This window comes from Capricornis sumatraensis, chromosome 20 (assembly GCF_032405125.1).
Source record: "Capricornis sumatraensis isolate serow.1 chromosome 20, serow.2, whole genome shotgun sequence".
NCBI lineage: Eukaryota > Metazoa > Chordata > Mammalia > Artiodactyla > Bovidae > Capricornis > Capricornis sumatraensis.
In genome coordinates this window covers 65,104,144-65,114,135 of record NC_091088.1, presented here as the reverse complement: position 1 = coordinate 65,114,135, position 9,992 = coordinate 65,104,144, and the positions used below count along the sequence as shown (strand labels likewise).

The following is a 9,992-nucleotide window of genomic DNA, read 5'->3' as shown; positions in this document are numbered from 1 at the left end:
GGCTGTGCTAGGCATGAAAAGAGGAACTTTTTTTTTTAATTAAAAAAAAAAGTCTGGTGTCACGGTCCTTCTATCCTAGTGGTCCAGTGGCTAAGATCCCACATGCTACAACTAAGACCCAGCATTGCCAAATATTTTAAAAGCTTTTAGAATATAGCATAAGAATATGAGTGGATTATAGGAAGCCAGCAAAGTACATTTCAGAATAATTCTTTATAGAAACCAATTCAGTGTAAAGCAAAAAGCAAAACCATCACCGCAAGGAATAAAAGCACCTTTAACATTCCTTCAGAGAGGCACTGCATGGTGACAGATGTCATTTCTGGCTCCACCAGTCTCCCCGTCCTCTACTCCACACCAGGAAACAGAAGGGGTGACCCACAGCTGTCTGAGTCCAGTCACTGTCCCCTGGGCTGAACAGGATGGCAAATGGAAGCTCTATTGTGATACAAATAATTACGAGATGCACACATACAGACAGGACTTTTTCAATTCTCATCCTTATCAGAATAATTTTAAAAGGTATTTTTTGGAGTCCAAAGCCACAAATCAAATACATCACAACTTAATCATGCATAAGCAAACAGCTCAGCACTCATCTCGGTCAGATGTCCACCCCCTCACTTCCACGTGTTTCCCTTTCATTTGGTTTGTCTCTCTGTTCCCCTCTGCTGTCCTGCCTCTCTGCACATTGTTCCCCCTCAACCTTTCTGACCTGTTTTCCTTGTGTCCCTCTCTTTCAGTCCTCCAGGTTACCACCATTGAATCCGTGGCACGCCCTTCATCCCCACTCTGCCCCGCCTCTGGTGGCCGAACTACCTGTCCACCCTCTCTTCCTCTGCTCACTTTGTCCCCACTCCAGCCCTTCTCTCCCAGCATCAAGTCTCTCCCTAAGTCATGTCTTCCACCCTTTTATACCCTCACTATACTGATCAGCCCTGGAGCAGGAAATGGCAACCCACTCCAGTATTCTTGCCTGGAGAATTCCAAGGACAGCTGAGCCTAGTGGACGACAGTCTATGGGAGTCACAAAAAGTCAGACACGACTAAGGGACTAACCTTCCCTTTTCATACTGATCAGGGGCTCCTCTCCTATTCTGTCTTTACTCCTTCATGTCCCAAGTGATCCCAACTTTCTTTCACTTTGTTTTTTACCACCTGCTACTTTCACTCTTTATTCTTTCATTCTTACCATCTCTTTGCAAAACACCCATCCTCCACACTGCCCTCTGATCTCACCACTCTTCTGTTCTCCTCTCGTTTCTATTTCTCTCAGTCACTCTGTCTCCTGATCCCTCTTGCCCACATATTCAGAGTAGGTGGGATGCACTAAGATGTCTACCTCCTGAGAGACCACTGATGAAATGAAAACTCAACAGTTTAAGGCAAGACAGGAAAATTAAATGCAAACTTTTCCTCTGCCCATTTTGGCCCCCTCCCTCCTCTCGCATGAGCCCTCTGTCAACCAGACGTCGATGGAAGAACCTGCTCAACCATAAAGATCAATTTTTATTTTCCATCTTCAGCTGCAAGGAACATAATCAATCTGATTTCGGTATTGAGCATCTGGTGATGTCCTTGTGTAGAGTCGTCTCGTGTTGTCAGAAGAGGGTGTGTCAACTAAAAAAGATGTATAACTTGAGAATTGCGAGTTAAGTTTTATTTGGGGAAAAAGAGGACTGCAGCCAGGGAGGCAGCATCTCAGCTCTGACAGGTGTCCAGAGATCTTTGACTATTAAGACCTAGTCCAATAACAGCACATTGAGCAGCGTATCAGTAAAAACCTTCAGAACTGGGAATGAGCCTTGCCAGCAATGCGGGACCAAATGGTTATGAAATGCCCCCCAAAGTAGGGTCATATTTGCTAAATGGTCATATCAGTAGAATAGTCTGAGCACTGTGAGAGACTGCTCCAAAGCAGCCCTGGGAGAAGTTCAATATATAAGGTTTTGGTGAAGGTGAAGTTGCTCAGTCATGTCCGACTCTTTGTGACCCCGTGGACTGTGACCTACTAGGCTTCTCTGTCCATGGGATTCTTCAGGTAAAAATACTGGAGTGGATTGCCATTTCCTTCTCCAGGGGATCTTCCTGACCCAGGGATCGAACCCAGGTTTCTGGCATCGAAGGCAGACGCTTTAACCTCTGAGCCATCAGGGAAGCAGTTCAGTACCATGAAGCACTCATTTCACAAAAGGTTTTTTGTTAGTCATGAGGATCTGATGTCACCATGAAGGGATTTAGTGCTTCTCTAGATAGGAGGAGGTGCAAGGATTGAGACCATAAAGTCTGTTCCTAAAAACATCCAACTATCTACAGACCAGTCCTACCAGAGTCCCTGGAGCAGAGTGCCTCGCTCCACTCTGAAGTCCCTCCAGGGCTGTTGAAAGTCAACAGCTTTAGCAGAATGGGGTTCAGTTTCCGTGGAGGCAGAGGGTAAATGCCTCTGCTGTTCACTCATTGGCGTGCCCTTGGTAAGTGCCAATTTGTAGATGACATGGCCCTCTTGTGGCTAAACATCCGATCATGTTTTGGGCGGCATTTCATGAACATTTTGTCTCATGTTGCTGGGAAGGCTCCTTCGTTGTTCTGAAGAAGGCTTTGCTGACAAGTCACTCAGTGTGCTATTACTGGACTAGGTCTCCATAGTCAAAGATCTCTGCAGACCTGTCTTCTATTTATGGTCCAGGAAAGTATTCGTTCTTGTTGCATCTTCCCATATCTCAGTTCAATTCAGTCACTCAGTCATGTCCAACTTTGTGACCCCATGGACTGCAGGACACTAGGCCTCCCTGTCCATCCCCAACTCCCAGAGCTTACTCAAACTCATGTCTATCATGTCGGTGATGCGATCCAACTGTCTCATCCTCTGTTGTCCCCTTCTCCTCCCGCCTTCATTCTTTCCCAGCATCAGGGCCTTTTCCAATGAGTCAGTACTTCACATCAGGTGGCCAAAGTATTGGAATTTCAGCTTCAGCATCAGTCCTTCCAATAAATATTCAGGACTGATTTCTTTTAGGATTGACTGATTTGATCTTGCAGCTCAAGGGACTCTCAAGAGTCTTGTCCAACATGACAGTTCAAAAGCATCAATTCTTCAGTGCTCAGTTTTCTTTATAGTCCAAATATCACATACATACATGACTACTGGAAAAACCCTAACTTTGACTACATGGACTTTTTAATAAAGTATCGTCTCTCTTATATGCTGTATAGATTGGTCACAGCTTTTCTTCTAAGGATCAAGTGTCTTTTCATTTCATGGCTGCAGTTACAATCTGCAGTGATTTTGGAGCCCTCCACCCTCAAAAAAAAGTCTCTCACTATTTCCATTGTTTCCCCAACTATTTGCCACGAAGTGATGGGACCGGATGCCATGATCTTCATTTTCTGAATGTTGACTTTTAAGCCAGCCTTTTCACTCTCCTCTTTCACTTTCATCAAGAGGCTCTTTAGTTCTTCTTCACTTTCTGCCATAAGGGTGGTGTCATCTGCATATCTGAGGTTATTGATATTTCTCCCAGCAATCTTGAGTCCAGCTTGTGCTTCCTCCAGCCCTGCATTTTGCATGATGTACTCTGAATATAAGTTAAATAAGCAGGGTGACAATATGCAGCCTTGATGTACTCCTTTGCCAGTTTGGAACCAGTCTGTTGTTCCATGTCCAGTTTTAACTGTTGCTTCTTGACCTGCATACAGATTTCTCAGGAGGCAGGTCAGGTGATCTGGTATTCCCATCTTTTTAAGAATTTTTCTCAGTCTGTTGTGATCCACACAATCAAAGGCTTTGGCATAGTCAATAAAGCAGAAGCAGATGTCTTTCTGGAACGTTTGCTTTTTTGATGATCTAGCAGATGTTGGCATTTTGATCTCTGGTTCCTCTGCCTTTTCTAAATCCAGCTTGAACATCTGGAAGGGGAAGTTACTCCTATATCTAGAGTAATATTATTACAATCACTGATCACATATCGAGCTATACATTTGATCAACTGCTTCAAGTCCAGCCATTATTGAGCCCATCTTTGCATGAAATGTTCCTTTGGTACCTCTGATTTTCTTGGAGAGATCTCTAGTCTTTCCCATTCTATTGTTTTCCTCTGTTTCTTTGCACTGATCACTGAAGTAGGCTTTCTTATCTCTCCTTGGTATTCTTTGAAACTCTGCATTCAAATGGGCATATCTTTCCTTTTCTCCTTTGCTTTTCACTTCTCTTCTTTCCACAGCTATTTCTAAGGCCTCCTCAGACAGCCATTTTGCTTTTTTGCATTTCTGTTTCTTGGGGATGGTCTTGATTCCTGTCTCCTGTACAATGTCATGAACCCCTGTCCATAGTTCATCAGGCACTCTGTCTGTCAGATCTAGTCCCTTAAATTTATTTCTCAGTTCTACTGTATAGTCATAAGGGATTTGATTTAGGTCATACCTGAATGGTCTAGTGGTTTTCCCTACTTTCTTCAACTTCAGTCTGAATTTGTCAATAAGGAGTTCAGATCTGATCCATAGTCCACTCCCAGTCTTGTTTTTGCTGAGTGTATAGAGTTTCTCCATCATTGGCTGCAAAGGATATAATCAATCTGATTTCGCTGTTGACCATCTGGTGATGTCCATGTGTAGAGTCTTCTCTTGTGTTGTTGGAATAGGATGTTTTCTATGACCAGTGTGTTCTCTTGGCAGAACTCTGTTAGCCTCTGCCGTGTTTCATTCTGTACTCCAAGGCCAAATTTGCCTGTTACTCCAGGTGTTTCTTGACTTCCTACTTTTGCATTCCAGAAGGGTTCAGGTGGAGAGAAAAGAGAAATGTTTCAATTTGTGTATAAAATATAATTTTCCCAAATTGCTGTCATAATTAGTTTCAGGGGAAGATTTTTTTCCCTTACACCTGGAAAACACTTATTCTAACCAGCAATTTTTCAGATACAAACCATAAAAGTTATAAGCATATTCATCAGTCCTTCTGTTAAGCTTTGTGAAGTCATCAGGTTTTCCATTAGAATCCGTACCCATTTCAGAAAGTGGTATTTATCCTAAACTCTTTTCTGTACATCTTGTTGAAGAGCAAGTATTTTTGCGAAACTTGATTAGTGCTCTGACAGTATTTTGAGATAGTAATTAGAATTATGCCTGATAACATTTTACCCAAACATATCAGAATTTTAGGAGCGCCATATGGTTTCTATGATATCTATATTAGTAACATTTACCATACGTATAACCCGATACTTATTCCTCACTTGACAATACTTCCCATGTCATTCTGTATAGGAAATGAGCTGAACTGGGGTAATATCTCTCTCTGGGGTGTTTCAGGGCCCTCTGAAGCATCCCAAAGTTAGCTAGAAATCAACTTTTTATTACAATGCCTTAGGAAGCTTTGTCAACAAATATAAAAAAGCTTTAGCACACTTAGTCAGATAGGATTATAGGTCATTGTGAAACAATAGCTTTTCATACAGCTAAAGTAACAATAAAAGATTTCAGAACCAATCATTTAAGAGATAAAGAAATTTAAATCTGTTATCAAAGGCAGTTCACCATCTGAAGAAAAGGTGTCATCTTAACAGACAGAAAAGCTAAATTCAAGTTTGCAACAGATGGAAAAGCAAAACTCAAACCTAAATAAGTTTTACTTTATTTAAAAGGCAAACAGTTAAATTTATTTTACACTTATTTTAAACCATGTACAAAACTCACTTCTCATGGTTCACTTTTCACAAATCTTATCACTTTCTGTACCCATTACTTTGTTCTTCCATCCTAAAAAGCCACCTGTAAGTCAGATTTACTTTCTTTTCCTTTCAGAAAATGCAATTCCATTCCTCATACCTTCTTTACTGAAAACACACTTTGTACTTTCCTTAAGCAACCAAGAATTGACTCTCTATCTCTCCCTCTCTCTCTCTTTTTTTTTTTTTTTTTTGACAAGTTGGTCCATTTTTAATACTGAGTCAAAAGAAGTTGTTTTTGGCTTCCCAAAGTGTCTGTCCCTTTTTATTGAGGTGAACATATTTCCGAATTTTAAGTAAACAGTTGCTGTGACTGGGTAAAGTTGCCCCAGGTCCATCCTCCAGGAACTGCTGTCATTATCGGAACGCCACCCAGTCTTCAAGGGGGATATCAGCCTGGATCTGCTCTGTAATTATTGCAGAGCTCTAATTTGCTTTATCCATGTCAACAGTTTTCCTCTCTCATGAATATTTACTAGATCAGTGCATCCACCTATGCACTCTTTACCGATGAAGACCCGAGGTACCATTCTGGCTCCTGTGAGCTGTTGCAAATAATCTTGTATCTCAGTGGTGTCGCCGTTGGCTGTGATATCAACAAATTCCAAAAGCCCTTGTTTGAAGGGCAATTGACTGAGGAGCTCCTGAGTCCTTCTGCCGTAGGGGCAGGTTGGGTTGATGAACACGACCACCTTCCCAGACTGGATCTTGTTCACGAATGCTTGAGCCATGCTGCCTCTCCTGGGAGGAGACCTTAACTGCCAAGAACTGACTTTTATATTAGCATTTTATAGATTGGTGAGCATAAATACCAGTGATAATTTCTAAAACCTTTGCTTTCTTAGAACATTTTAGGACAGCACCGAACAAAATGAGGGCAAAATGAGGACTGTAGCCCAGGAGGCAGCATCTCAGATAGCTCTGAGAGACTGCTTCAAAGCGGCAGTGGGGAAGGTCAATATATAAGGTTTTGGTGAATGGGAAGTTCAGTACCGTGAAGCACTTATTTTACAAAAGGATTTTTGTTAGTCATGAGGATATGATGTCATCATAAAGGGATTTAGTGCTTCTCTAGATAGGAGGAGATGCAATGATAGAGACCATAAAATCTGTTCCTAAAAACATTTTTAAAAAATCCAAATGTCTAAAGACCCATCCCACCGGATTCCCTGGAGCATGGAGTGCCTCACTCCACAGCTGTTGAAGGGCAACAGCTGTAGGAGCATGGGGTTCACTCTCCATAAAGGTAGATGGCAAACGCCTTTGTTGTTCAGTCACTGGCAGTGCTCTTGGTCAATGCCACTTTGTAGTTGACAGGCGTTTGCTATGACCAGTGCATTCTCTTAACAAAATCGTTAGCTTTGTCCTGCTTCATTCTGTACTCCAAGGCCAAACTTGCCTATTACTCCAGGTATCTCTTGACTTACTACTTTTGCATTCCAGTCCCCTATGATGAAAAGGACATCTTTTTTTTGGTATTAGTTCTATGAAATCTGTAAGTCGTCATAGAACTGTTCAACTTTAATTTATTTGGCATTAGTGGCTGAGGCATAGACTTGGATTACTGTGATATTGAATGGTTTGCCTTGGAAATGAACAGAGATCCTTCTGTAGTTTTTGAGATTGCATCCAGGTACTGCATTTTGGACTCTTTTTCTTGACTATGATAGCTACTCCATTTCTTCTAAGGGATTCTTGCCCACAGTAGTAAATATAATGGTCATCTGAATTAAATTCACCCATTCTGGTCCATCTTAGGTCACTGATTCCTAGAAAGTTGATGTTCACTCTTGCCATCTCCTGTTTGACCACTTCCAATTTACCTTGATTCATGGACATAACATTCCAGGTTCCTACAAAATATTGTTCTTTACAGCTTCAGACTTTACTTTCATCACCAGAGACATCCCTAACTGGGCGTTGTTTTTGCTTTGGCTCAGCCTCTTCACACATTTTGGAGCTATTTCTCTGCTTTCCTCCAGTAGCACACTGGGCATCTAACAACCTGGGGAGTTCATCATTTGGTGTCGTATCTTTTTGCCTTTTCATAGTGTTGATGCTAGCAAAGTAATGCTCAAAATTCTCCAAGCTAGGCTTCAACAGTACATGAACCAAGAACTTCCAGACATTCAAGCTGGAATTAGAAAAGGCAGAGGAACCAGAGATCACATTTCTAACATCCACAAAGCAACAGAATGTCAGAAAAACATCTACTTCTGTGTCACTGACTATGCTAGAGCCTTTTACTATGTGGATCACAACAAATTTGGAAAATTCTTAAAGAGATGGGAATACCAGACCACCTTACCTGCTTTCCGAGAAACCTGTATGCAGGTCAGGAAGCAACAGTTAGAACCAATCATGGAACAATGGACTGGTTCCAAATTGGGAATGGAGTACAAGGAAGTATGTCAAGGCTGTATATTGTCACTCTGCTTATTTAACTTAGCTTCAGAGTACATCATGCAAAATGCCAGGCTGGATGAAGCACCAGCTGGAATCAAGATTCCTGGGAGAAATATCAATAATCTCAGATATGCAGATAACACCCTTGTGGCAGAAAGTGAAGAGGAACTGAAGTGAAAGAGGAGAGTGAAAAAGCTGGCTTAAAATTCAACATTCAAAAACAGATCATGGCATGAAGTCCCATCACTGTATGGCAAATAGATGGGGAAACAGTGGAAACAGTGAGAGACTTTATTTTCTTAGGCTCCAAAATCACTGCAGAAGGTGACTGCAGCCATGAAATTAAAAGACACTTGCTTCTTGGAAGAAAAAGTATGACCAACCTAGACAGCATATTAAAAAGCAGAGACATTACTTTGCCCACAAAGGTCCGTCTAGTCAAAGCTATGGTTTTTCCAGTAGTCATGTATAGATGTGAGAGTTGGGCCATAAAGAAGGCTGAGTGTTGAAGAATTGATGCTTTTGAGTGATGGTGTTGGAGAAGACTCTTGAGAGTCCCTAGGATGGCAAGGAGATCAAACCAGTCAATCCTAAAGCAGATCAACCTGGAATATTCATTGGAAGGACTGAAGCTGAAGCTTCAATATTTTGGCCACGTGATGCAAAGAAGTGACTCATTAGAAAAGACCCTGATGCTGGGAAAGATTGAAGGCAGGAGGAGAAGGGGACAGAGGATGAGATGGTTGGATGGCGTCACTGACTCAATGGACATGAGTTTGAGCAAGCTCTGGGAGATGGTGAAGGACAGGGGAGCCTGGTGTGCTGCAGTCCATAGGGTCACAAAGAGCTGGACACAACTTGAGCAACTGAACAACAACTCAAGAAGAGGAAGCAGAAGAGAGAGATACGGACACTCTCCCTCTCCCCACTTCTCCTTTTATTATAAAACTGTAGCTCAGTAATTACTCTGCTTGTAAGCCTCACAAGTGTCCTATCTTTTCTTTTTTTTTTTTCAGTCAGCACAGGCTGCCATAGAATGTGGTATCGATGTCAGGAGACACAAAAAGGATCTTGTTGCTAGTGCAGGAGACAGAGTAGATGGTAATGTGAGAAGGAAGAAATTTTACTGTCTGAGTGCTGCTCACAGGATCTGAAAGTCGACATTCTTCTTAATTTGGGGATTTTTCTCCTATGTTCTAAGTCTAACCCTGGTAAAACTCAAGTCTATAAATTTAGGTTATTCTACCTGTCATTTATGTATTTTTTAAGAATAAATGCTTATTTATTGTTTATTTGGCTGCAATGACTCTTAGCTGTGGCAAGTGGGATTTAGTTTCCCATCCAGGAATGGAACCTGGGCCCGCTGCATTGGAAGCATGGAGTCTTAGTTACTGGATCACCAGAGAAGTCCTCAAATATCTCTTATCTGGTAAGTTTTGCATTGCAATGCCTGTTTTATGACTAAGTTTTAAAGTGAAACTGTGAGATCTCTATTGGGATATATGTATTGCTCAGGTTAATTTGTAGGTGAGCTCTGTTTAACTGTCTTTTTAAAAAGTGCTTACAAATTAAACATTTCTAAATATAACAGAAACTAAGTTAAATGGATTTTGGATTCATATGACCCAAGAAACATTTAGTATTAAATTAACATCTGGCATTAAAGTTTGTTGTTTGCTTATTATTTAATAGAGACATGTCATTTAGACACATCACTGTTAAGCACAATGTTTTTATGGTACCCAGGTTTACTCAAAGGCAGTAAGTACATTTGTTGTAACGTTTGTCTGCAAAAAAATTAACTCATGGGCTTTGCTGGAGTTCAGCAGTAAAGAATCCCCTTACCAATGCAGGAGACGTGGGTTC

At 41.4% G+C, this 9,992-nt stretch overlaps 1 pseudogene; it reads right to left on the bottom strand.

The window, feature by feature from the left end:
• Nucleotides 1–6,133: 6,133 nt before the first annotated feature.
• LOC138096652 (glutaredoxin-1 pseudogene) lies at nt 6,134–6,451 on the bottom strand (annotated as a pseudogene).
• Between the last annotated feature and the right edge of the window lie 3,541 nt (nt 6,452–9,992).